Source organism: Patagioenas fasciata, chromosome W, assembly GCF_037038585.1.
Source record: "Patagioenas fasciata isolate bPatFas1 chromosome W, bPatFas1.hap1, whole genome shotgun sequence".
Taxonomy (NCBI): domain Eukaryota; kingdom Metazoa; phylum Chordata; class Aves; order Columbiformes; family Columbidae; genus Patagioenas; species Patagioenas fasciata.
In genome coordinates, this window is record NC_092559.1 from 44,628,237 (window position 1) to 44,654,332 (window position 26,096).

The 26,096-nt window shown below is 40.3% G+C and overlaps 1 pseudogene; it reads right to left on the reverse strand.

Moving 5' to 3' along the window:
* Positions 1-26,096, reverse strand: part of LOC136115740 (dymeclin-like) — a 210,031-nt pseudogene that overhangs the window by 98,866 nt on the left and 85,069 nt on the right.

Genomic DNA, 26,096 nt, shown 5'->3' on the forward strand with positions numbered 1-26,096 from the left:
TAAAAAGACAAAACTCTGTGATGTTCCAGCTCATTTTGTGTTTTTTTCCAAAGCAAAGGAAACATTTCCAAGAATAGATTTGGCAAGATGATAAAGCAAACACCAACCATTATCTATTGTATACTGCACAAAAACTACAACCGTCATGGGATGGGATGTTAATTCCCCTTCATCTTGGGGAAAAAAAGATGAGAAAACTACAGCACGGGACCAAATACAAACTGGGATATTCAGAATAAAATCATAGAATCCTTTTGGTTGGAAGAGACCATCAAGATTGAGTCCAACCATAGCCAAACTCCAGCACTAAACCATGTCTCTAAAGACACAGTATGTGTTTCGAGACACATACAAATACCTTTCATAATTTAAATTTCTCCAGGTGACAACCAAAGTCAAGCAAAGATGAGTTTTCACAACCTCGCTGGTTTAATCTGTGGCCAAAACTATGCTGGACACTAAGGCAATTCACAAATGTGATTGAATATACAAAAAGTATCATGGTTCTCAGAAGAAAAATCAAGATAATCATAGTATTTTCCGATTGAGCCAAGTAGTGACAAACTGGTGAAGTAGAAGGCAGGGAAGTGGACAAGGAGGTGGACAAAAAGCTGGTTGAAGAAATGGGTTTAGAGAGCAATGGTCAACGGCACAAAGTCCAGCTGGAGGTTGGTCATGGGTGGTGGAACCCATGTGGTGATTCTGGGGCCAATCTCTTGAACACCTTAATTAATCAAATCGTTTAGGTTGGAAAAGACCTTGAAGGTCATCAAGTCTAACCATCAACTGTCAAGTCCACCACTAAACCATGTCCCTGAGCGCCACACCTACATGTCTTTTAAATAAAATCATAGTATGTCCTGAGTTGGAAAGGACTCACAAGGATCATTGAGTCCAACTCCTGGCCCTGCATAGGACAACCCCAAAATTTACAGCATGTGTCTGAGGGCATTGGGTCTTTTTAATCTATGAATTTAAGGGAATAGGTGGATCTACTAGTTCTGAGGAACCAATACCTCCAAAGATAGCCCTCGGTGAGTTTGCAGGTGATAGAAAACTGGGAGGAGAGGTTGATGGACCAGATGGTTGTGTTGAGATTCAGGAGGACCTGGAGAGGTTGGAGAAACATTTCAACAGAAACCTCAAAGGGAAATATCAGATCTCGCACATTGAAGGTCAATCAGTAAGACCTAAGGGTTCTGGTGGATACCAAGTTGAATGTAGGCCAGCAATGCGTTCTCACGGTAAGGAAAAGTCAACGTCCAACCAAGACGTTGCCAGCCCATGGCGGGAGGTGACCTTTCCTCTGTGCTCAGCACTGGGGACATCTTATCTGGATCACTAGGTTCCCCAGTAGAAGAAACATGGACATGCTGGAGTGAATCCAGCAAAGAGCCACAAAGATGATTAAGTGATTGGAGCATCTGACGGGCAAAAAAAGAAGCTGAGAGACCTAAGACTGATTAGTCTGGAGAAGAAAAGGCTTGAGGGGATCTCAATGTGTACAAATATCTGATAGGAGGGTGTAAAGAAGACAAAGAAGAGAAAGGACAAGAGGAAATGGGCACAAATTGAAATACAGGAAATTGCATTTCAACATAAGGAAAAAAAAAATCAAGTTACCCAGAGAGTTTGTGGAGTCAACATTTTTAGAGATATTAAAAGTCTACTGGACAGAGACTTGGGCAACCAGTTCTACAATCTCCAGAGGTTCCTTCCAAACTTAGCCATCTGGTGACCCCCCCAAAATTTCCACGAGCATGGTTAAACATTGCAACAAACTACAAAATGCAAGAATGGCTATCTGCCAGAAATGAACAGCAAATTACGCGGAAGCTTCATCAAAGCCACAATTGTGCTATAAAGTGCTTCAGGAATATAGAAAATATATTTTAAGGTAAAATCCTGCAGTAGTGAGAGAATGGGCTGATGATTAATCAGAAGAATGCAGAAGCAGAAAAATCTAATTTATTGTTTTTTTAATTTTTTTTTTTTAATAATCACCAATTTTTAATTTCTGCTGGGTGAACACCATTTTGAAAGCCACTCTAAGGAGTCGCATCTTCTTGCAAAGTGGAGAAAAGTAAAATATCTTTTTGAATTCTCTTAAAACTGCTCTGCAAAATCCAGGAGCAATCACAGCAGAGTTCATAGTAAAACTCAGATTTAAGAAAGCTCAGCTCTTGGTAGGACCGTGTCCTACTAAACACTCACCAAGAGCTTTAGTGGTGTTTACGCGTAAGGAGGTGTCCTGGTTTTGTTAAAAAAAAGTTTCTCTTTTAGTGAATTTTGCCTGTCAGCTAAAGCCTTCATAGTAGCTACATTTTCCTGGAGAACCAGACACATGTTTTGGTAAACATAGCAATGGAATGCTAACTTATTGATAAGCACGGATGGACATCTTGCGAGAGGGGCAACGAGAAACCGGTGACCAAGAAACTGACCAGCTGTGTATAACATTCCATTCACGTGAATAACTCATACAGAAGTGGGAGATCACGAGGATCTCCTTCCTTTTCCCTTTTCCCTTTTTCCTTTTCCCTTCTGCTTATGGCCGACATTAAGAGAGGACCTTGCTAGTCGTCCCTGCAAACTGAGGTCTAGTGAGAGACTGAATCCAGCTCCGGTTGGCTACAGAGTCTAATCCAGGACTTTGGGTGCTGGTTCTGCAGTTGTTGAGACTTTCAAGATTGGTTTTGTATATTTTGTATTATTTTCTCTATTCTTATTAGTAGCATTAGTAAAACATCTTTAACTTTTCCAACTCTCTTCTCTCTGTCTTTCTTTCCCTCCCGATCGCCTGTCCTTAGTGGGAAGGGTGGAGAGGGAGGGGCAAAGGGGGGAAGTGGAGGGGGGAGGAGGTTAACAATACATCTGCCAGGGTTTGATTGTCACCCCGCAATCTTAACCCTTGACAGACAATTGGTGCCCAACGTGGGGCGAGAGAAAGGGGTAAATTTGGAGATTTTTGGCTTTTCTACTGCTCTGACGTACCTTTCAATTTTCTTGGCACGGTGCCAACTGATAGAGTTGTGATACTCGCGTGTCTGTTTGCTTTGGATATTATTTAGTGGTATTAAGGCAAAGTGAATTACATTGACTTAAAGATGTTATGGCATAAGTTGTATCAGTTATTTTCTACATTGTGCTCACTGATTCCTTATCTGTGTTGGTGTATCTTTCTGAATCGAAGTGTTCTTTATATAACAGGAAACTGGACAGCGGTCATGATGATACTGTATGGTTTGGCACTGGTTTATTTCATTATACTGCAGCCACTAACGAATTTCTACTCGCTTCTGCTTTACCTTGAAAAACCTCCGGGAGAGATTAAAGAGCAGTACGGCTATGTGTTTACTAATTGGTCAAGCGAATCTTTAGAAAGGCTGACTAACAATACTTTTGTTTTTTCGCTAGGACAGTTTGCAAATGTTTTAGAGAGCTTTGAATATCCTTGGAGGTTTGATAGAACTGTGATGGTGCTATCTGGTTTACTGAATGTGTGTCAGTTTGTGCTACTGTTAAGAGAAATGAAGTTCAATAGGAGGTTTGCATCTCTTTTTAGTCCTGAGATTTGCGGTGTGTCTTCAGAAGTTTTAGCAAAAAGCACTCTGAGCCGCTCAAGAAAAGGCAAAACAGCCAAAGCTGCTGCTGCAGCCACTACCCTCCCCAACTGCGGCTTCTCAGGCTGAAGCTACAGCTCCTACGCAGAGCTCCTCTGCCAAGGTCGCTGCAGATAACGTTACTTCTCCAGCCTCAAAGGCTAACAAGGCAGCCCCCCCTTCTTCACACACTGGGCACTGTTGCTGCTGTAACCACAGCAATCACTGTGACACTCATTCAGACTCTGAAAATGAATCAAATGATGGTGAACCCATATCAGCATCAGTTGCCGGTTGTAAGAAAGTCACTAGAAAGACTACTCCTGCAGCAGATGATGGCACATGGCTAACATCAACCCAAGGGGAATCATCAGCACAGGGAGGAGATGAAGTGACCACCACTCGGTCCTTTTCTCCAGGTGAGCTGAGAGATCTGCGAAAAGACTTCAGTCGTCGTGAAGGCGAGAATATTTTAACCTGGTTGCTGCGATGCTGGGACAATGGGGCAGAAACAATTGAATTGGAAGGTGGTGAAGCCAGGCAGCTGGGATCTCTGTCAAAAGATTCCACCATTGATAGGGCAATTTCAAGAGAGTCTAATGCCACTACTCTCTGGACCCGACTCCTGGCAGCTATGAAAGTAAGATTTCCCTACAAGGAAGATTGTATATCCAAGTTAGGGAAATGGAATAGTATAGAGAGAGGTATCCAGTTCCTGAGAGAATTAGCTGTGAGAGAGATCATCTATTTTGGACCAAACAGCCAAGAGGGGACAGACCCAGAAAGAATCAATTGTACACGACCTCTGTGGCACAGATTTGTACAAAGTGCACCACCTGCATATGCTAAGTCATTGGCAGGAATGGTCTGGTCATCTGGAGGTGTGCAAAATATTACTGAAGTGATTGAGCAGCTCCAGGACTTTGAGGACAGCCTTGCTGGTTCTCTATGGGCTTGTGTCTCTGCTGTGGAGAAACTGTGTGAAAAATCTGATGACCGATTTGAAAAGCTGTTGCAAGAAATCAAAGAACTCAGAGAAGACACATACCATTCACGACCTGCACAAACCTATGTTTCAGCTATTAGGAAAAGGCATTTCCAATCTCGAGAGAGAGGACAGAGGCAGCCCACAAAAAGAGGTTCACTGTGGTTCTTCCTACATGAGGAGGGAGAAAACATGAATAAGTGGCATGGAAGAACTACCTCAGAACTTCAAGAACGAGTACGTGAGCTAAAAGGAAAAACTCCTAGGAAGGTGGCTGCTCCAGTTTACAAAAGGAGCAGAAGAGATTCTGATGCTCTTGAAGGAACCTCTAATTCACACCCAGAGACTGTGCAAAACAGGAATTAGAGGTGCCCTGCCTCCAACCAGGTGGAGGAAAGGGATAACAGAGTTTATTGGACTGTACAAATACGATGGCCTGGTACAACACAACCCCAGGAGTACAAAGCTTTAGTGGACACTGGTGCTCAGTGCACAATAATTCCTTCTAATTATAAAGGAACGCAATCCATCCATATTGTTGGAGTGACTGGGGGATCCCAGGAACTGACTGTTGTAGAGGCTGAAATGAGCCTAACTGGAAAAAACTGGCAAAAGCATCCCATTGTGACTGGTCCAGATGCTCCGTGCATCCTTGGCATAGACTACCTCGGGAGAGGGTATTTTAAGGACCCAAAAAGGTATAGGTGGGCATTTGGTATAGCAGCTGTGGACACTGAGAAAATTGAACAGCTGTCTGATTTGCCTGGTCTTTCAGATGATCCTTCTGTTGTAGGACTGCTGATGATTGATGATCAGCAGGTGCCAATTGCTACCACAACAGTGCATCGCCGGCAATATCGCACCAATCGAGACTCTTTGATTCCTATTCAGAAGTTGATCCGTCAATTGGAAAGCCAGGGTGTGATCAGTAAGACTCGCTCACCTTTTAACAGCCCAATCTGGCCAGTGCGTAAGTCTAGTGACGAGTGGAGACTAACTGTAGACTATCGTGGCCTGAATGAAGTTACACCACCACTGAGTGCTGCTGTGCCTGACATGCTAGAACTGCAATTTGAACTGGAGTCGAAGGCAGCCAAGTGGTGTGCTACAATTGACATTGCTAATGCATTTTTCTCTATTCCTGTAGCAGCAGAGTGCAGGCTGCAGTTTGCTTTCACCTGGAGGGGCATCCAGTACACATGGAATCGCTTGCCCCAGGGGTGGAAACACAGTCCTACCATCTGCCATGGACTGATCCAGACCATGCTGGAGCAAGGTAAAGCTCCAGAACACTTGCAATATATTGATGACATCATTGTATGGGGCGACACAGCGAAAGAAGTCTTCGAGAAAGGTGAGAGAATAATTCATATTCTTTTGGATGCTGGTTTTCCCATAAAACGAAGCAAGGTCAAGGGACCTGCACGAGAGATCCAGTTTTTAGGAATAAAATGGCAAGATGGCCGTCGTCAGATCCCAATGGATGTGATCAACAAAATTGCAGCAATGTCTCCACCTACTAATAAAAAGGAGACACAGACTTTCTTGGGCGTTGTAGGTTTTTGGAGAATGCATATTCCTGACTACAGCCAAATTGTGAGCCCTCTCTATTGAGTGACTCGTAAAAAGAACCAATTTGAGTGGGGCCCTGAACAACGACAAGCCTTTGAACAAATTAAGCGTGAGATAACTCATGCGGTGGCCCTCGGACCAGTTCAGACTGGACTAGATGTTAAAAATGTGCTCTACACCGCAGCCGGAGATAATGGACTTATCTGGAGCCTCTGGCAGAAAGCACCAGGAGAAACCTGAGGTCGACCCTTAGGTTTTTGGAGTCGAGGATACAAAGGATCTGAGGCCAACTATACTCCAACTGAAAAGGAGATACTCGCAGCATATGAAGGAGTTCGAGCTGCTTCAGAAGTGATCGGCACTGAAGCACAGCTCCTCCTAGCACCTCGACTGCCTGTGCTGAGCTGGATGTTCAAAGGGATGGTTCCCTCTCCACATCATGCAACCGAAGTTACATGGAGTAAATGGATTGCATTGATCACGCAACGAGCTCGAATTGGAAGTCCCAATCACGCAGGGATCTTAGAAGTGATTACAGACTGGCCAGAAAGCAAAGACTTTGGGATGTCTCCAGATGAGGAGGAAGTAAAATGTGCTGAAGAAGCACCACCATATAATACTCTTTCAGAGACTGATAGGCAGTATGCACTGTTCACAGACGGATCCTGTCGTCTTGTAGGAAAACATCGAAGGTGGAAAGCTGCTGTGTGGAGTCCCACACGACAAGTTACAGAAGCCACTGAAGGACAACGTGAATCTAGTCAATTTGCAGAAGTGAAAGCCATCCAGCTGGCCAATACTTTATCTCTGTACTGACTCATGGATGGTAGCAAATGCCTTGTGGGGGTGGTTACAGCAGTGGAAGAAAAGCAACTGGCAGCGCAGAGGTAAACCCATTTGGGCTGCCACACTGTGGCAAGACATTGCTGCTCAGCTAGAGAGCCTGCCTGTGAAAGGTCGTCATGTAGATGCTCATGTGCCTAAAAGTCGAGCCACCGAGGAACATCTAAACAACCAACAAGGAGATCAAGCTGCTAAGATTAAAGTAGCTGAGGTGGACTTGGACTGGCAACATAAAGGTGAACTTTTCCTAGCTCGGTGGGCCCATGATGCTTCAGGGCATCAAGGTAGAGATGCAACATATAAATGGGCTCGTGATTGAGGGGTGGATTTAACTATGGACACTATTTCACAGGTTATTCATGAATGTGAAACTTGCGCCGAAATCAAACAAGCGAAACGGTTAAAACCTGTATGGTATGGGGGGCGATGGTTAAGGTATAAGTATGGAGAAGCTTGGCAGATTGATTATATTACACTTCCACAAACACGTCAAGGTAAGCGTTATGTACTTACAATGGTGGAAGCAACCACTGGATGGTTGGAAACATATGCCGTACCTCATGCTACAGCCCGAAATACTATCTTGGGTCTTGAAAAGCAAATCCTTTGGTGACATGGTACGCCAGAAAGAATTGAATCAGACAATGGTACTCATTTCAAAAACAGTATTATAGACAATTGGGCCAAAGAACATGGTATTGAGTGGGTATATCATATCCCCTATCATGCACCAACCTCTGGGAAAACTGAAAGGTACAATGGTTTGTTAAAAACTACACTAAAGGCACTTGGTGGTGGAACCTTTAAAAACTGGGATTCACATTTAGCAAAAGCCACTTGGTTGGTCAACACCAGGGGATCAACCAATCAAGCCGGGCCTGCTCAATCAGAAATTCTTCGTACTGTAGAGGGAGATAAAGTCCCTGTAGTACACATGAAAAATATGTTAGGAAAGGCAGTCTGGGTTACTCCTGCCTCAGGCAAAGGCAAGCCCATTCGTGGGATTGTTTTTGCCCAGGGACCTGGCAGCACCTGGTGGGTGATGCTTAAGGATGGAGAAGTTCGGTGTGTACCTCAAGGGGATTTGATTTTAGGTGAAAATATGCAATACTGAACTGCATGATGTGAATTGCCATACTAACAGTGTTTAATAAGTGTCTTTCAGATCAAGACAATGGTGATGAAACTAGAGCTAGCTTCTTCAAGTGGCGCCTGACAACTTCTTTGAAGTTGATGTCTTTAACCCACAAACAGTGGTCATGAGATGCACTTGTACCATTTTTTCTGCCCTGGGAGACTGTTGTGACAAAATGAATTTTTCAAAGCATGGTCCACTGATTAAGATGAATTACTCCTGTGTATATATGTACATATGTATATATATATAGTAGTAATGATTAATTAGATTGTATTGATAGATTGTATTGATAAGGTTTAAGTATTCAGTGAATGGCATATTATAAGGGGTGGAATGTCCTGGTTTTGTTAAAAAACAAGTTTCTCTTTTAGTGAATTTTGCCTGTCAGTTAAAGCCTTCATAGTAGCTGCATTTTCCTGGAGAACCAGACACATGTTTTGGTAAACCTAGCAATGGAATGCAAACTTATTGATAAGCACGGATGGACATCTCGCGAGAGGGGCAACGAGAAACCGGTGACCAAGAAACTGACCAGCTGTGTATAACATTCCATTCACGTGAATACTTCATATAAAAGTGGGAGATCACGAGGATCTCCTTCCTTTTCCCTTTTCCCTTTTTCCTTTTCCCTTCTGCTTATGGCCGACATTAAGAGAGGACCTTGCTAGTCGTCCCTGCAAACTGAGGTCTAGTGAGAGACTGAATCCAGCTCCGGTTGGCTACAGAGTCTAATCCAGGACTTCAGGTGCTGGTTCTGCAGTTGCTGAGACTTTCAAGATTGGTTTTGTATATTTTGTATTATTTTCTCTATTCTTATTAGTAGCATTAGTAAAACATTTTTAATTTTTCCAACTCTCTTCTCTCTGTCCTTCTTTCCCACCCAATCGCCTGTCCTTAGTGGGAAGGGGGGAGAGGGAGGGGCAAAGGGGGGAAGTGGGGGGGAGAGGAGGTTAACAATACATCTGCCAGGGTTTGATTGTCACCCCGCAATCTAAACCTTCAACAGGAGGGTAGAGGTTCACCTTCAGTAGAGGTTCCTCTGAGGTTCACTTCTCGAAGAAAGACCACAAAGCTGGGGTGAACTTTTATCCACGCAAGCTTATAAAAATCTAAGGCTTAGATTTTCCACCACCTGGAGGTAAAAAAAACAATTTATCCCACTATTCCTGACATTAAACTTGGCCTGATGGGTCACATCTCTTAGGGGTACCTTATTATATCCCACCTAGAAAATCAGATTTTTCTTTCATAAAATGCTTTGATAACTAATAAGGAACATATGTGATCCTGCTCATTATGCACCTAAAATTATTTGAATTAACTAAATACAGGCAGGAGCATTAAATGAAGACTCTTCAATCTTCTTTCATTAGCATCCCCGTATTGAACTTTTTTTCAGTTTGGCTGATGCCCCAGAAAACCTTTCCAGCATTTAGAAGAAAAGCCAAATGCTAATCAGTGTCCTGGAGGTTACCCTGGGGCTGCAGGATTAGTCATCTCTGTAAACCAATTGTGGTTATTTTGATTTTTCTCTCCCACTGGTTTTGCTGATGCACAGCCGGTGCAGTGGGAGCATTCTCGTCGCTGTTTTCTCATAAATTCAGCATACAAACATGAAAGAACAAAAAACCCACTTTGGAACAGAGCTCAGAGCTCTCGAGCCCGACATCCCAGGGATTAAAATCCAAAGCTGACTCATTTCCTCCCCCCCCCCCTTTTTTTTTTAATCCACCTCTGCATTTCTCGGTGAAACAGGTCACAGTGAGGAACGGCAATACCGAAATGTGAGAAGACACAACAGTTCTTGTAGTTTGACGTTCTTGTTAAAAACTGGAAATAGAAAGAACAGAAGAAATAGTGCTTATAGAGTTATTAATTCTGCAAAAGTGGAATGTTTGGGGTCATTTAGATCGGTATGAATGAATCCAGAGGCCGGTTGCCAAGTCTTTAGCAGTTACAACTCTGTTAAAACAGGTTGGAACTACTCTAGAAGAACCATGAGGATGATGCTTCTAATGACGTAGATTGTTAATCAAATATTAAATAAATAATATTAAAAAATTAAAATTAAAATACACACCAAAAAAACCCACATACACAAAATACAAACAAAAAACCTCAGACAAACAAAGAAAACAAACCAAATAAAATCAAAACGAAAAAGTCTGGATTTTACTATGTGATGTTTATCTCTCAAACTCATCATTTTTAAATTAAACATTAATTATCCTCAAGTCAGCCAGTACATGGGGAACAACTAGGGAAGAACTAGCTCAGACACACAATATCCCACTAACCAAATTATATTTTTATATTTCAAGCAAAAGTCACCTACAATATTAAGAGTATGTTCTGGAGTTTTCTTTTTCCTTTTTTTTTTTTTTTTAAATTTTTTTGTTTAACTGCACTACTGATTCTTGGGTTTATCAATTAATAATTCCTGCTGAACTAAAAATTTCTACATAAAATTTCTCCATTTTATGGAGTGCGATATTTTGCATCCAAACTTCAAAGCCAATGTCTTGTTTCCTACATCAATGTATATCTCTTGTTGCTTTTGTTCTTCAGAGTCTTTTGCCAAAAATTCATCACCACTGTTCATAAACATTATTTGAATCTCTTAATCACCTACAACTCTGTCTCCAAGTGATTTTCTACCAGCTACAGCCTGGTGATTTGCAAGGAGAACTCATGATGACAAGGACTTCATAAGTCAAAACGAACCTTTGGTGAGAATCTCTGCTTTGATTTGACAAATTGGAAGATGTTTAGAATGGGTAACATATGTTTGTTATTTTCTAAGTGAATAACTTTCTATATTTAGGTGATAACTGCATATTTTAGGCAACAATTTCACATTTTCACTAGGCAAAAGTTCGTGCAATGTTGGCTGGGAAACCAGAAGAGATAACAGTGGATGATCTAGATGGACAAAACAAACAGTATCCACCATGTGCTCATCTTGCCAGTGACAATGAATTATTGAAGCTTCTAGAAGCAATTTTCCACACCCAAGAGGAGATGTTTGGCACCTGAGAGGAGGAAGACGTTCTGTACCCAGAAGATGACATTCAGTACCCAAGAGGAGGGGGACGTTTGGCACCCAAGGAGATGTTTTGCACCCAAGAGGACATGTTCTGCACCCAAGACAGCAGATACTACAAAGGAGCTGAACCCCAGTAAAGTTTTTTGGTCTAAGCAGAAGATTGGCTTGTATGAGCATAAATTCTTTCTGCTTTTAGCTATAAACTATTAAACTCTGTTCAGTCTGCCATTCATTTTTTAGCATTCTCCTAAACTCTTCAGGCAAGCTATAGAATATTTCTCTTTTTAGTTTCCAAACAATAGCTTATTTACATACTTCTAAAAGAACAAGACACCCTCCCCAATCCTGATTAATCACCAGACATTACATAGGAACGCAAAACCCCCGGACTCCAAACATAACGCTACAATGAAAATGTGTGAAAGTCGTTTTCTTCCAATTTCATCTCATGGGAACGTGGGCTCATAAGCATTCAATTAAAAATAATTCCGTCTGATTGAGATGCATTTTAATTTCACATGCTAATGTGGCAGAATGCATCTAGATTGTGTCTGTGACAAATTTTTACCAGGGTGGGAGAAATAATGACTATTTTTTATAGAAAGAACATAACTCTTGTAATTTTATTATTTCAATTTAATTTTTTTTTGTGCATGAGAATGTAGCGTTTTGGCCACCTGTGCTGTTTTATACTACGTGGGTCAGATCACCTCGGGAAAATAACATTTGTAACAGGAAAATTCTGAATTAAAATACAGTATTTTAAAGAAATATGTAAGGTAAACAAAACAACAAAATCCTGTATGGCAATTTGCCTGTAATTCTGATTTTTAATGCCAAAAGTCACCACTTGAATCAGCTCGCCATAGGAATTCCCTCGGCTACCACCTCCTACGAGGCCAATTGCTGTGGCTGGACTTGGATGTATCTTTTAGGAAAAAAATCCAATCATCTCACTTAAAAATTCCAATCTTGGGAAATCCGGATGCCTTGTTAAACTATTCCAGTGAATCACCCACCATTGTCAACAAATATGAACCAGTCTCAATCAGTTTTGCTTCAATTTCAAGCTACTGGAGAACATTCTACTTTTGCAAACTAAAAAGTCCTTTATTAAATAATTTATTTACCCTTAATCTTCTACATAATTTCTGAGTAAACTCGTAAAATTGCCCTAAAATACCTCCAAGTCCTTTCAAAGTCAACACTCTCTAGAGCATGACCTACACACACAAAATTCTATGGGCTCCATGAAAATACAGCGTATTTGCACCAGGTTTACTGTTAATTTTTGATATCCAAGCTTTCCCTTTCATTGATCCCTGCTTCCCTAAAAAAATAAAATAAAAAATCATCTTTTGGATACATAATTTTAAATAGTGTAGGAGTTAACGAAGCAACGCGCGAGGGTTCCCACTAGATGCGCAACCACTTGATGAGCATCTTGTTAAATTGCATTTTGAGAACTATAAGTCAGGCAATTTTTCACCCACCAAATACCCATAGCACTGATTCTTTTATGACACTGTATTTTTGATTGATATGCTGTGCAGCGTGAAGACAATTTCTAATGGAATAATTCATAAACAATTTCCTCTCTGCTAAGTCACTCAATGTTAAGTGTAAAATGATATTTCAATAATAAAAAACCCCAAGCGGTCAATAAACCTACCAGCAGTTGACTAAAAATCACAATCAAAACGCAAGAAAATATTCAATTATATTCATTCAACAAGGCATCTGATCATTTTAATTTTTTTTTTTTTTCATAGAAATATCTGTTTTCATAGGCTGTTCTATAGAAATCTCAGCATCCTGGTAGTATCAAATCAACCTGCATCCTCAAAGTAATATTAGTGTAGCTTGTGCCTTTTTTCCTTTGCCCATTTTTACTTATTCTTGGTTTTATTTACTTCTTAAGGGAGTTAATTAAATTTTGTCAGCTGTTCCATGGACTACCTAGAACTGAAATTTAAAATGTATGTACTGTAACCACTGAAATCAATGATTATAACAGCAATGGGTTTGCATTAAAAATAAAAAGTAAAATTAATATTAAACCCATTAGGAAAATTACCATCTTTGAGTCTTTAGGTTAAATGGCGGTAATTGCATCAGTTGGAATCTTTCAGTGTACAGACAATAACATTAAGAGAAAAATGTTAATTTGTCGCAAAAATGTGCAATTTCCAACTTCAACATTAGAATCCGGATGAGTAATGCCGTATGTCTCAATAATAAGAACAATTTCCCAATCAACCCATAATTAAATTCCGTGATAACACCACGATATTGTAATCCCTGAATAGGTGCCAATTAACATTTTTAAACTAAATTATTTACCATTCCAAAAATAGTTTGCTTTAGGGATAAATTAAATGAAGCTTTTCCTCGCATGTGAGGGGTCCAGACTCTATTTTCATTATTCTACTTCTAATCCCATGACAGGAGTGGGTTTATTCATGAAAAGTGAAAAAAAACCAAGCTGTCATTCAAAACTTAAAGACTTAAAAACCCTTTCTGATAAGGTCCAGTGGCTACATCACAAATAATTTTCCTTCTCTCACAGATTTTTATGGAGTTATTCACCAAGAAAGGCTTTCAATAGGTCCTGTGACTGAGGCCCCATAGAAGACTCACACATAATTTTCCTGCAGAAATAAGATTTTGTTACCTTTGGAAATTGTCTCATTCTCAAGCAATTTCATCTTCTTACACTAATTTATAATGAGATTTTTGTTTGTACACACCATTTGGATGGAACCCACCTACACCAACTTCACTCCATTTGGGCGACTTCTTTGCAGACACATTCGTTTTTACCCAATTTTCCCATTAAAATAATCATTAAATTCAAAATAATATTGCTCGTCCTGTTGATTGTTGTGTTTATATGTTGCCCAACCTACTCGATGTTTATAATATAACTGTAATTAATATTATTTCTCAATAACACTCTTTACATGGGGAACGCTTTCAACACCAGCTCTCCCAGGTAAAGCAAGGATCAATATTTGGTGGTTAATATTTAAAATGTCACACAGAAGTGATAGAAATTATTTACAGAAGTGATAAATAACTGAGTGCTTTAAGTGGAAAAAGTGGGAAAATAGAAAAAGACCAGTTTTCAGAAGGCTGAAGGGGCTGTTGAAGAGAATAAAAATTAATTTTATGCAGTAATTCACCAGTGCATTGCAGCAATAGAAACATTTCTGGTATAATAATTAGCAGTATTTTTCAAAGCTGACTTCCAAGGCCCTGATCCTGCAAAGGCTGCACATTCTTAAATTAATGTAAATGCATAATTCCATCGACTTTTGATGGCCTGGGAGGAGAGTGATTGCAAAACTCATTCTCTACAGGCTTCAGACACTTATGAAAGGGAGTTTTAACTTCTTCTTCTTCCTATTATTATTATTATTATTATTATTATTATTATTGTTATTATTATTATTTTGCTGTTGAAACAAACCTAGCATTAAGTTACAAAAGATATCAAAAAATGGGTAAACTGTGTAAATTTGACATCATATATATTTTTAAAAATTTTCTGAATCCAAATGAATCCATATAATTTTTCCTTTTGCTCTGCTGCTTCGTGAGTGTGTTTACTCAGTTTCCAAAGCTCAGCAAAACCATATTTCCCATGTCAAGTTGGCTATGAAAATAAAACTGTCCTTAATTTGTTCAGCATCCCCAAACAAATCACTGTTTCTCACTAGTCCATGCGCTAAGCCTGGTTCATTTTCAAAAAGAAATTTTTGGAGATGAACTGCAACCAAAATAGGTTTAAAATAAAAAAGTAAACACAATTGTTAAAACATCACACGACAAACATGTAATTCAATGGGAAACCATAATGGTAAGAATGGGAGAACATATTTCACATCTCTAAGCACAATTAGTCCAATAATCAATAAATAGCGTGGCCACAACTGAATTATTAGACAGTAGCAGTGACAGATGACAATCCCAGGCTCAATATTTATCACAGTATCACAGTATCACAGTATGTTTGGGATTGGAAGGGACCTCAAAAGATCATCTAGTCCAATCCCCCTGCTGGAGCAGGAACGCCTAGGTGAGGTCGCACAGGAATGTGTCCAGGCGGGCTTTGAATGTCTCCAGGGAAGGAGACTCCACAACCTCCCTGGGTAGCCTGTTCCAGTGCTCTGTTACCCTCACTGAGAAGTTCTTTCTCAAATTTAAGTGGAACCTCTTGTGTTCCAGCTTGATCCCATTGCCCCTTGTCCTATCATTGTTTGCCACTGAGAAGAGCCTGACTCCATCCTCGTGGCACTCACCCTTTATATATTTATAAACATTAATAAGGTCACCCCTCAGTCTCCTCTTCTCCAAACTAAAGAGCCCCAGCTCCCTCAGCCTTTCTTCATAAGGGAGATGCTCCACTCCCTTAATCATCTTTGTTGCCCTACGCTGGACCCTCTCCAGCAGTTCCCTGTCCTTCTTGAACTGAGGGGCCCAGAACTGGACACAATATTCCAGATGGGGTCTCACCAGGGCGGAGTAGAGGGGAAGGAGGACCTCTCTCGATCTACTGACCACCCCCCTTGTAATACACCCAAGGATGCCATTAGCCTTCCTGGCCACAAGGGCACAGTGCTGGCTCATGGTCATCCTGTTGTCCACCAGGACCCCCAGGTCCCTTTCCCCTACACTGCTCTCTAATAGGTCATGCCCCAACTATACTGGAACTTGGGATTGTTCCTGCCTTATGCAGGACTCTACACTTTCCCTTGTTAAATTCCATCAGGTTATCCCCCGCCCAACTCTCCAGCCTGTCCAGGTCTCGCTGGATGGCAGCACAGCCTTCTGGCGTGTCAGCCACTCCTCCCAGCTTAGTGTCATCAGCAAACTTGCCGATAGTACACTCAATTCCCTCGTCTAAATCATTAATGAATATATTGAATAATATTGGCCCCAGTACTGACCCCTGAGGCACTCCACTAGATACTGGTCTCCAACTGGACTCTGCACCATTGACCACCACTCTCTGGCTTCTCTCTTTAAGCCAGTTTATGCTAATGCCAGTTTATGCTAATGCACAAAATAAAAGGTATTGTGTCTTCTTTGTTTTAAAAGTGGTTATTAACTTCTATTAATTAGTCAGTGCCATAATTCCAAAGTCACCTTTACCTTCTCTCCTTTGTTCCTCTCCCCATCTCCAAATTAAAGGTACAATAGTCATGTATGGGAGGGTCATGATTTATAAATCACCATAATTAATTCTCTGCATTTAGTAATTTCTGTATTCCATCTCTTCTCTAAGCAGGATAAATTACTGGAGAACTTAATTTGGGATGGATGCACGGATTCACAAAATACCCTTTTTTTTGACACCTCCATTTATGCCACTTTATTTAATGCCCTTTAAAGACTTACGCAGGCAAGTTTCCTAAGCGCAGACTTTTCTAATCATATATTACCAGAAATTAGCCACTAAAAACTCCTACCTAGATATTTTCCTAGCAGCAAGTTCTATTTCAAATACTCCGTCCTCCTCCTATCTCATAAAAGGATAGCCTGGAATGAAAACCTGAGATTTTACAATCTTCTGAGCTGATATATAAAAAATATAATAATGATAATAATAATAATAATAATAATAATAATAATAATAATAATAATAATAATAATAATATCTCAACTGATGCACAACTCTCATGTCAGAAAGTAATACCAGTAAACCATTTATCTGTTTCAGTATGGGGACCAACTAGATGAACTTTTTGCTCTAAAAACTTCACAAGCTTGTTATAGGAAAGTATATATATTATTATCAGTGTTTATTTTCATCAATAAAGCCACTTCGCTTCCCAAGTATGATTTTGCCAATGTTGCAGAGATTTCACTGAAACGAGCTGGAATAATTAAGCTATTTATTTCATGTTTTCAGATTCTATCTTAAACAAGCTTTTGGTGTGGACTGCCTTCAATATTATTATTATGCGTTTTTAAATAATCCCTTTGAAATCTTAGTGTTTTGCCTACTTTAATACCATACCCCTGTTCCGAATTAATCTGAAAATGCCCCTGGGACGTCTCAATTTTCATCTCCTCTTGAGATCATTCAGCGTAACTCTCCATCACGATGTACTACTATAAAACTTTTTGTTGTTGTTGTTTTGTCAGATTTTCTTCCCTTGACAATCAAGCTGGTTTTACTCATATTTCCTGTGTGGTCTGTTGCTATTGTCACTGGGAAGCTGCATTTCCACCCTGGCTGCTTTCCATCTTCATATTTTATTCCTTGTTTTCCTAAAACTTCTATAGTGTCTTGGTTAAGATATTTAATTATCAACAGTGAAACAGTAAAACTTAATTTTAACTTGGAGTAAACAGCTTAGAGAAAACAGTTGGGTATTGCAAGTAGAATTTATTTTTAAATTCCCTGCTATTTTACAGTTTTTGTAGAATGTCTATAACTCTGCATCACGAACAAGGATTTTATATTGTCATTTTGGGTCGATGGATTCTCACTGTTCTTATTCTGAATAATCAAAACCGATCAGGCATATAAAAAAAGGCAGATCTATCTTAATTTATCATTAATTGCCATGACAATTTACTGAACTTGAGGGCAAAGTTCTATCATACCCATTCTTGAAAAGCAATTTGTAGAGACAGTGTCACCAAAATAAGAGGTGTATTAGTATTAGAGTATGTCCTGGTTTTGTTAAAAACCAAGTTTCTCTTTTAGTGAATTTTGCCTGTCAGCTAAAGCCTTCATATTAGCTGCATTTTCCTGGAGAACCAGACACATGTTTAGGTAAACATAGCAATGGAATGCAAACTTATTGATAAGTACAGATGGACATCTCGCGAGAGGGGCACGAGAAACCAGTGACCAAGAAACTGACCAGCTGTGTATAACATTCCGTTCACGTGAATACTTCATATAAAAGTGGGAGATCACGAGGATCTCGTCCCTTTTCCTTCTTCCTCATGGCTGACATTAGGAGAGGACCTTGCTGGTTGTCCCTGCAAACGGAGGCCTAGTGAGAGACTGAATCCAGCTCCGGTTGGCTACAGAGTCTAATCCAGGACTTTGGGTGCTGGCTCTGCAGTTGCTGAGACTTTCAAGATTGGTTTTGTATATTTTGTATTATTTTCTCTATTCTTATTAGTAGCATTAGTAAAACGTCTTTAATTTTTCCAACTCTCTTCTCTCTGTCCTTCTTTCCCTCCCGATCGCCTGTCCTTAGTGGGAAGGGGGGAGAGGGAGGGGCAAAGGGGGGAAGTGGAGGGGGGAGGAGGTTAACAATACATCTGCCAGGGTTTGATTGTCACCCCGCAATCTTAACCCTCGACAGAGTATTAGAGACTTACATGTATGACAAATTATATCTCTGCACTAATTCCAAATGAACTATGGAAGCTTTGGGAATCACAGTTTATGTTCTTAAGTCATAGCTTTGGAATAGGATTAAAATACTTGAACATTAAAAGCATTAAAAACTTCCAAAGGCCACACGTTAATTTCAGAAGTTGTGTTCTAAATTATTATTATTATTATTATTATCAACAACAACAACAAGCTGTTATTAGACTCCCATTTCCACCAGATTTTTTTAGGATATGCATCAAGGATGCCATGAAGACTCAAACCATCCCCTTAACAATTTAATGTCATTTTTCAGTTTACTGAAAAAAAAACCAAACATGCACAGATCAGTCACGGAACGTGCAGCATGCAGTGAACAGAGAGCAGAGAGGTTAATAACCTGGCAGCATAGGATCTGAGAATATGAGAACAAGTTAAAGACAAGAGTTCCTCTCCATTGTCACTGAGGGTCGAGAAGCAATGCTGCAGCGTGGAGCAGAGGGAGTGGGGTAAATAAAGTTTGTCCAAGACATACACATATCTCCGCAAGTGGCGGCAGGTATAGCTGCAAGACAAGGGTAAAGGGAGAAAAAACAGAACAGAAAAAAGAAGTATTTGCCTTTGAGAAAGCTAATTCATGGTTTCATGTCCTCAGGTTTTGTGCCAAGAGTCAATGGAAGCTGCTGAGTAAGTAATGGAGCGGTTTGACATAAAATTAATTTGTTCACCTGGGTTCAGATGCTGGTTCTGTCACTACTGCAAAGGGAACTCACCAAGTTGGAAATCAAATAAATTGTTTTTTAATTTTATTTTTATTTTTGGAGGGTTAACAATGCATTAAGAAGTTTTTTGCCTCTCTCAGTTCACCTTGAAAATACAAATGCGTGTGTCTGAACCAGGTTTACAAAGTTTACCATAAAAACCCCTGAGAGTATTCACAAAAATGAACTGATTTTCATGGAAACTGAAATCTTGCTTTAAGGGAAAAAAAATCACATGGAATTACTGAACTGCTCTGGGATTCCAGGGGTAGAATATTCCTTTAGTGAGTTCTAGTTCCTCAAACATGGTGCTTTATCATAACAGAGTTACGCACTTAAGATCTGGAGAGCTTTTTTGTGAAAAACTACATGAAATAATGATAAAGCCATCAATAAAAGATTGAATATTCATCCTAACTGACTCTGGATGCTCTTGAGTAAGAGTTATTGCTATGTCTACTCACAGGATATCCTCCCACTCATCATGGAAAATTAATTAATTTGAGTAGTTGATCTGCAACAAACTGCATCATCAGTCAAATACTAAGCACATAGATCATATATAACCTCAAACATCTATTATCATAGGTTTTAGACAGAAAATACTTCACCGTATAATGGTGTAAAATACACAAGTGTGATAGCCCAGCTCACAGGGGACGTCTGCCCAGGGTGTAGATTGTGGTAAGTCCTCAAAAAAATACCTCAAGCAGCATAATATCCTGTGAGATAAATAAAACAGGTCTTTGAGATGCTTCTACCAGCCTGTTTGCCATCCCTACAGCAGCATGAAGCAAAAAGTCCCCTTAACTCTAGGCTGGAACCTCCTCACTAAATCAAAAAAAACATCATTTCATAGCTTCAGAGGTTGAATCTCGGCCAACGGGTTCACCTACCGCTAGCGCCTGCATTTCACGGGCCAGCATCCCTCTAGAATCCCTTTAGTGGACATGTGCGGCTAAAAGACTCTTTCAGGAGACCGAATTGTGTAGTTTGGGCAAGGAACAGGTCAGAAAAAAGTGTCACCAATGGCTGATCCTTGGGGCTTCAAGTCTAAGGCTTCATCAAAACCAGTGTCTTCAACTGGGTTCAAGTCAGTTAATTACCTTTGCTCTGGAAGTTGAGGAACACGCAATCCCTTTTGACATTTCATTTGCCAATATATTAATTTTCAGAAGAGAAAGCAGCTGCAAGGAGGCAATTTCTTAAGCCATCATGCCTTTTTGTTTTGACCACAGCGTGTTTTGATCAACCCTGGTTCTTCTCTCCACAGGCCGGGGATGGAGAAAATAAAAAATGGTATTTCCAGGATCCCACACCAAGGGGAACCCTCAAAACACAAGTCTGCCCTTCCAGCTACCCACAGAATTTTTTCCAAAACCAGATTAAAGAGCATCTTTTAGAATTTGCTTCTTAGAAGATTTAAATGGTCATGAGTCCATTTAGTATATTTTACCAGTCCCATTACTTAGAAAATTGTACCTTATTCCAAGTCTGTGTAGGTCTCATTCCAGCCTTTCGATCTCGTTAGACTCTTTAATCAAGAAGTTGTGGGAGCTTTTTATTATAATTTATCTTTGATCCCTGCCAATGTTCTCCATAGACAGGAAGAACAAGACTTAAGCCCCAAAGTGTGATGATTACATTTAGGCTTAACTACCAAACAAAAGGAGAAATTTCCCAAAAACTTCACCCAGAGGGTTCATGCCTTGTTGAGGCAGACATAGGGCATCAAAGACTAAGTGACTCCATCACTAAATCCTCTAAGCTAAACCTGAATAATAAAATCAAAGCTTAGATCCCTGAGATATGTACATTAAAAAAAAAAAAAAATTACATCCAACTTTCACAGACTAATTGTGGATATTGAGTTTGAAATCAGACTGACTTGATACATCTGAAATCAGTTTTCCAGCAGTTGCTCTATCTACAGTTACATGTTACTGGAATTTTTGTTTTCTGTGTGTTTTATGGGGCATTTTACTTTTACTTTACAGCAAAAGGCAATCTTTAGCTACAATACAGTACTGAAAAATTCGAAAAAGCAATATTGCAGAAAATAAAGAACATTATGTTTGATTCATGGTGTGTGTGCGTATATTATTCATGTATTCTGTTTCTGAGGACAAAACTTTAGCTCACAAGGTACTACAATCCCACTCCAGAAGAAGATTATAAATCCCTCTTATAAAAACTAAAAGCCATCTGATCAACATTTTGAATTCTTATAACAAAACATTGCAGTGTCAACTTCTAATAGCTAAAAAGTGGAGTGTTGGGTTACATAAGTCTGGGAAATCAGGGCTGGCTTGTGTTACCCCAACTGAAATATATATATATATATGTATGTTCTTACATAATAATAAACTTTCACTTTTTTTTTTGAGGTAGTGAAAATAAAAAAAAAAAACTCCTCTAATGCCTTCTCACTACACAAATATTACCATAGCTATATTCTCTAGAAATTTCAATCTATTAAAAGAAAAAATAATTAATTTGCTCCATTAAAACTTGATTTATCAACATTCTTTGTCTTAAATAATCATGGATATTGAAGCCACAGAAGTCCAAAATGTTCAGATCCAAACCAACAGAGGTTAGTATTAGTATTTTAGAGACTAAAGTGCCAGGAATCTGTCCGGTAGTTCCATCTCTCACATCAGATCAGTTGGGATTCCAGAATACAAACTGGATGAAAATGAACATGGAAACCCAAGTACATCTTTAACGTAAGTAAAGATGGTCAAAATTGACAGGGATCAAGTTAAAGCACCAAATTCAATCCTTTTGAGGTTAGAAAGTGGCATTTAGAAGTCTCCAGGGGTTTATTCCCATAGATGGTTTTTTTGTGGGGTTCTTATATGTTTTTCACTTTCTCTACTACATGTAGTGGTTGGGGAATTGAAAAAAAGACCAAAATCAAATAAAACATCAAAACCAATACAGAAAAGGCTCATTTGCTAACCATGAATAATGTGTATTTTTGAATAAAAATATACCTAAAATAATTTGAACCTGCCATCTGTGAACAAACCTGTAAACTACCTGATACTCGAGAATTTTTTCTACTCATGTTTTTGGAAACTGAATATGTTTCCTTCCCTGATCCTGGCATTGTCTGATCTTGCCCAGTAGTTGATATCAAATGAGAAGGCAGGGAGGAAGCTTCAGTATTGGCTGAGTAAATGAGACAAAAAAAAGGAAAAGAAAAAAAACCAAAACCAACAACAACAAGAAGAAGAGCAGAGGAGAAGAGTGGAGGAAGATTTCAGTTGGAAGCGACCTACAACGATCATCTAGTCCAACTGCCTGATGGTTTCAGGGCTGACCAAAAGTTAAAATATGTTATTAAGAGCATCATCCAAGTACGTCTAAAACACTGACAGCTTGGGGCATTGACCACCTCTGCATGAGGTCCGTTCCAGGGTTTGACCATCCTCTTGGCAAAGAAATGCTTCCTGAACATAGAATCAGAGAATCATTTTGGTTGGAAGACCCTCAAGATCATCAACTCCAACCGTTAACCCAACCCTGGCACTAACCCATGTCCCTGAGAACCTCATCTCTGCATCTGTTCAACCCCTCCAGGGATGGTGACTCCACCACTGCCCTGGGCAGCCTGTTCCAATGCCCGACAGCCCTTTCTGAGAAGAAATTGTTCCCAAGATCCAACCTCAACCTCCTCTGGTGCAAGTTGAGACCATTTCCTCTTGTCCTATCCCTGGATCCCAGGGAGAAGACCTCAGCACCTCCCTCTCCATGTCCCTTCCTCAGGAAGCTGTGGGGAGCCATGAGATCACTCCTCAGGCTCCTTTTCTCCAAACAAGTCCAAAGTCCTTAGTTGCTCCTCACAGGACATTCCTCCTGCTCTGTCACCAGCTTCATGCTCTCTTCTGGATGCATCAAGGGCCTTCACAACCTTCTTACATGGTGGGGTCCAGCACCCAGTGCTCAAGGTGAGGCCGCACCAATGCTGAACACAGTGGGACAATCCCTTCGTTTGACTGACTGTTTACCCCATGTTTGGTGCCCACAAGGATGGGGTTCATCCTCTTGGTTGTCAGGACACAAATGGATGCCAAGGCTTCCTACAGCTTTCCCAACTCTCCCTCATCATCTGGAAGCCCTTCGATAACCTTGTGTAAAAGACTCAGATGATCAAAACCAATAAGCAAATGAGATTTTGCTAGAGATTCTTCCAAACCTGCCATTTCTCGTGTTTCTCTGAAGAAAATTCAATGTCCTAAACGGTCATGGCAAATGTTTTGCTTTAGGTGATCACATTACTTGCATTTTTTAAGTCGAATTCCATGTAATTCAAGAGGTCTACACAAGACTACAGCCACAGACTAAACAGTTCACAAAAATAACAGCTGAGAAATAGCAAGTGCTGAAATTTATGATCTGCTCACATTAATTTTGCCATCCAAAATTTTAAGGATAAGTCTTGAAAAACTGTCCTGGTTTTGTTAAAAAACAAGTTTCTCTTTTAGTGAATTTTGCCTGTCAGCTAAAGCCTTCATATTAGCTGCATTTTCCTGGAGAACCAGACACATGTTTTGGTAAACATAGCAATGGAATGCTAACTTACTGATAAGGACAAATTCACATCTCACGAGAGGGGCAACGAGAAACTGGTGACCAAGAAACTGATCAATGGTGTATAACATTCCATTCACGTGAATACTTCATATAAAAGTGGGAGATCATGAGGATCTCATCCTTTTGCCCTTTTTCCTCCTTCGTCCCTTTTTCCTTATGGCCGACATTAGGAGAGGACCTTGCTAGTCGTCCCTGCGAACTGAGGCCTAGTGACAGCCTGAATCCAGCTCCGGTTGGCTTCAGAGTCCAATCCAGGACTTTGGGCGCCGGCTCTGCAGTTGCTGAGACTTTCAAGATTGGTTTTGTATATTTTGTATTATTTTCTCTATTCTTATTAGTAGCATTAGTAAAACATTTTTAATTTTTCCAACTCTCTTCTCTCTGTCCTTCTTTTCCTCCCGATCGCCTGTCCTTAGTGGGAAGGTGAGAGAGGGAGGGGCAAAAGGGGAAGAGGGGGGAGAGGAGGTTAACATTACATCTGCCAGGGTTTGATTGTCACCCCGCAATCTTAACCCTCGACAGATAATTGGCGCCCAATGTGGGGCAAGAGAAAGGGGTAAATTTGGAGATTTTTGGCTTTTCTACTGCTCTGACGTACCTTTCCATTTTCTTGGCACGATGCCAACTCATAGAGTTGTGATACTCACGCGTCTGTTTGCTTCGGACATTATTTAGTGGTATTAAGGCAAAGTGAATTACACTGATTTAAAGATGTTATGGCATAAGTTGTATCAGTTATTTTCTACATTGTGTTCGGTGATTCCTTATCTGTGCTGGGCCCTCTTTCTAAATCAAAGTATTCATTATATAACAAGAAACTGGACAATGGTGATAATGATATTGTGTGGTTTGGCACTGGTTTATTTCATTTTACTGCAGTCACTAATTAATTTCTACTCGTTTCTGCTTTACCTTGAAAAGCCTCCGGGAGAGATAAAGCAGCAATATGGTTCTGTGTTTGCTAATTGGTCGAGCGAATCTTTAGAAAGGCTGACTAACAATACTTTCGTTTTTTCGCTAGGAAAATTTGCAAATGTTTTAGAGAGCTTTGAATATCCTTGGAGCTTTGAGAGAACTATGATGCTGCTGTTTGGTTTGCTGAATGTCTTCAGTTTGTGTTACTGTTAAGAGAAATGAGGTTCAATAGGAGGTTTCCGTCTCTTTTTAGTCCTAAGATTTGCTGTGCGTCTTTGGAAGCTTTCGCAAAAAACACTCCTAGCCACTCGAGAAAGAGCAAAAAAGTGAAAGCTGCCGCTGCAGCCAATGACCCCCCAACGGCGGCTTCACAGCCTGAAGCTACAGCTCCTCTCCAGAGCTCCTCTGCCAAGGTCGCTGCAAATAACATTACTTCTCCAGCCTCAAAGGCTAACAAGGCAGCCCCCACTTCTTCACACACTGGTCACTGTTGCTGCTGTAACCACAGCAATCACTGTGACAGTCATTCAGACTCTGAAAATGAATCAAATGATGGTGAACCCATATCAGCATCAGTTGCCGGTTGTAAGAAAGTCACTAGAAAGACTACCCATGCAGTAGATGATGGCACATGGCTAACATCAACCCAAGGGGCACCATCAGCACAGGGAGGAGATGAAGTGACCACCACTCGGTCCTTTTCTCCAGGTGAGCTGAGAGATCTGCGAAAAGACTTCAGTCGTCGTGAAGGCGAGAATATTTTAACCTGGTTGCTGCGATGCTGGGACAATGGGGCAGAAACAATTGAATTGGAAGGTGGTGAAGTCAGGCAGCTGGGATCTCTGTCAAAAGATTCCACCATTGATAGGGCAATTTCAAGAGAGTCTAATGCCGCTACTCTCTGGACCCGACTCCTGGCAGCTATGAAAGTAAGATTTCCCTACAAGGAAGATTGTATATCCAAGTTAGGGAAATGGAATAGTATAGAGAGAGGTATCCAGTTCCTGAGAGAATTAGCTGTGCAAGAGATCATCTATTTTGGACCAAACAGCCAAGAGGGGACAGACCCAGATAGAATCAATTGTACACGACCTCTGTGGCGCAGATTTGTACAAAGTGCACCACCTGCATATGCTAAGTCATTGGCAGGAATGGTCTGGTCATCTGGAGGTGTACAAAATATTACTGAAGTGACTGAGCAGCTCCGGGACTTTGAGGATAGCCTTGCTGGTTCTCTACGGGCTTGTGTCTGTTGTGGAGAAACTGTGTGAAAAATCTAATGACCGG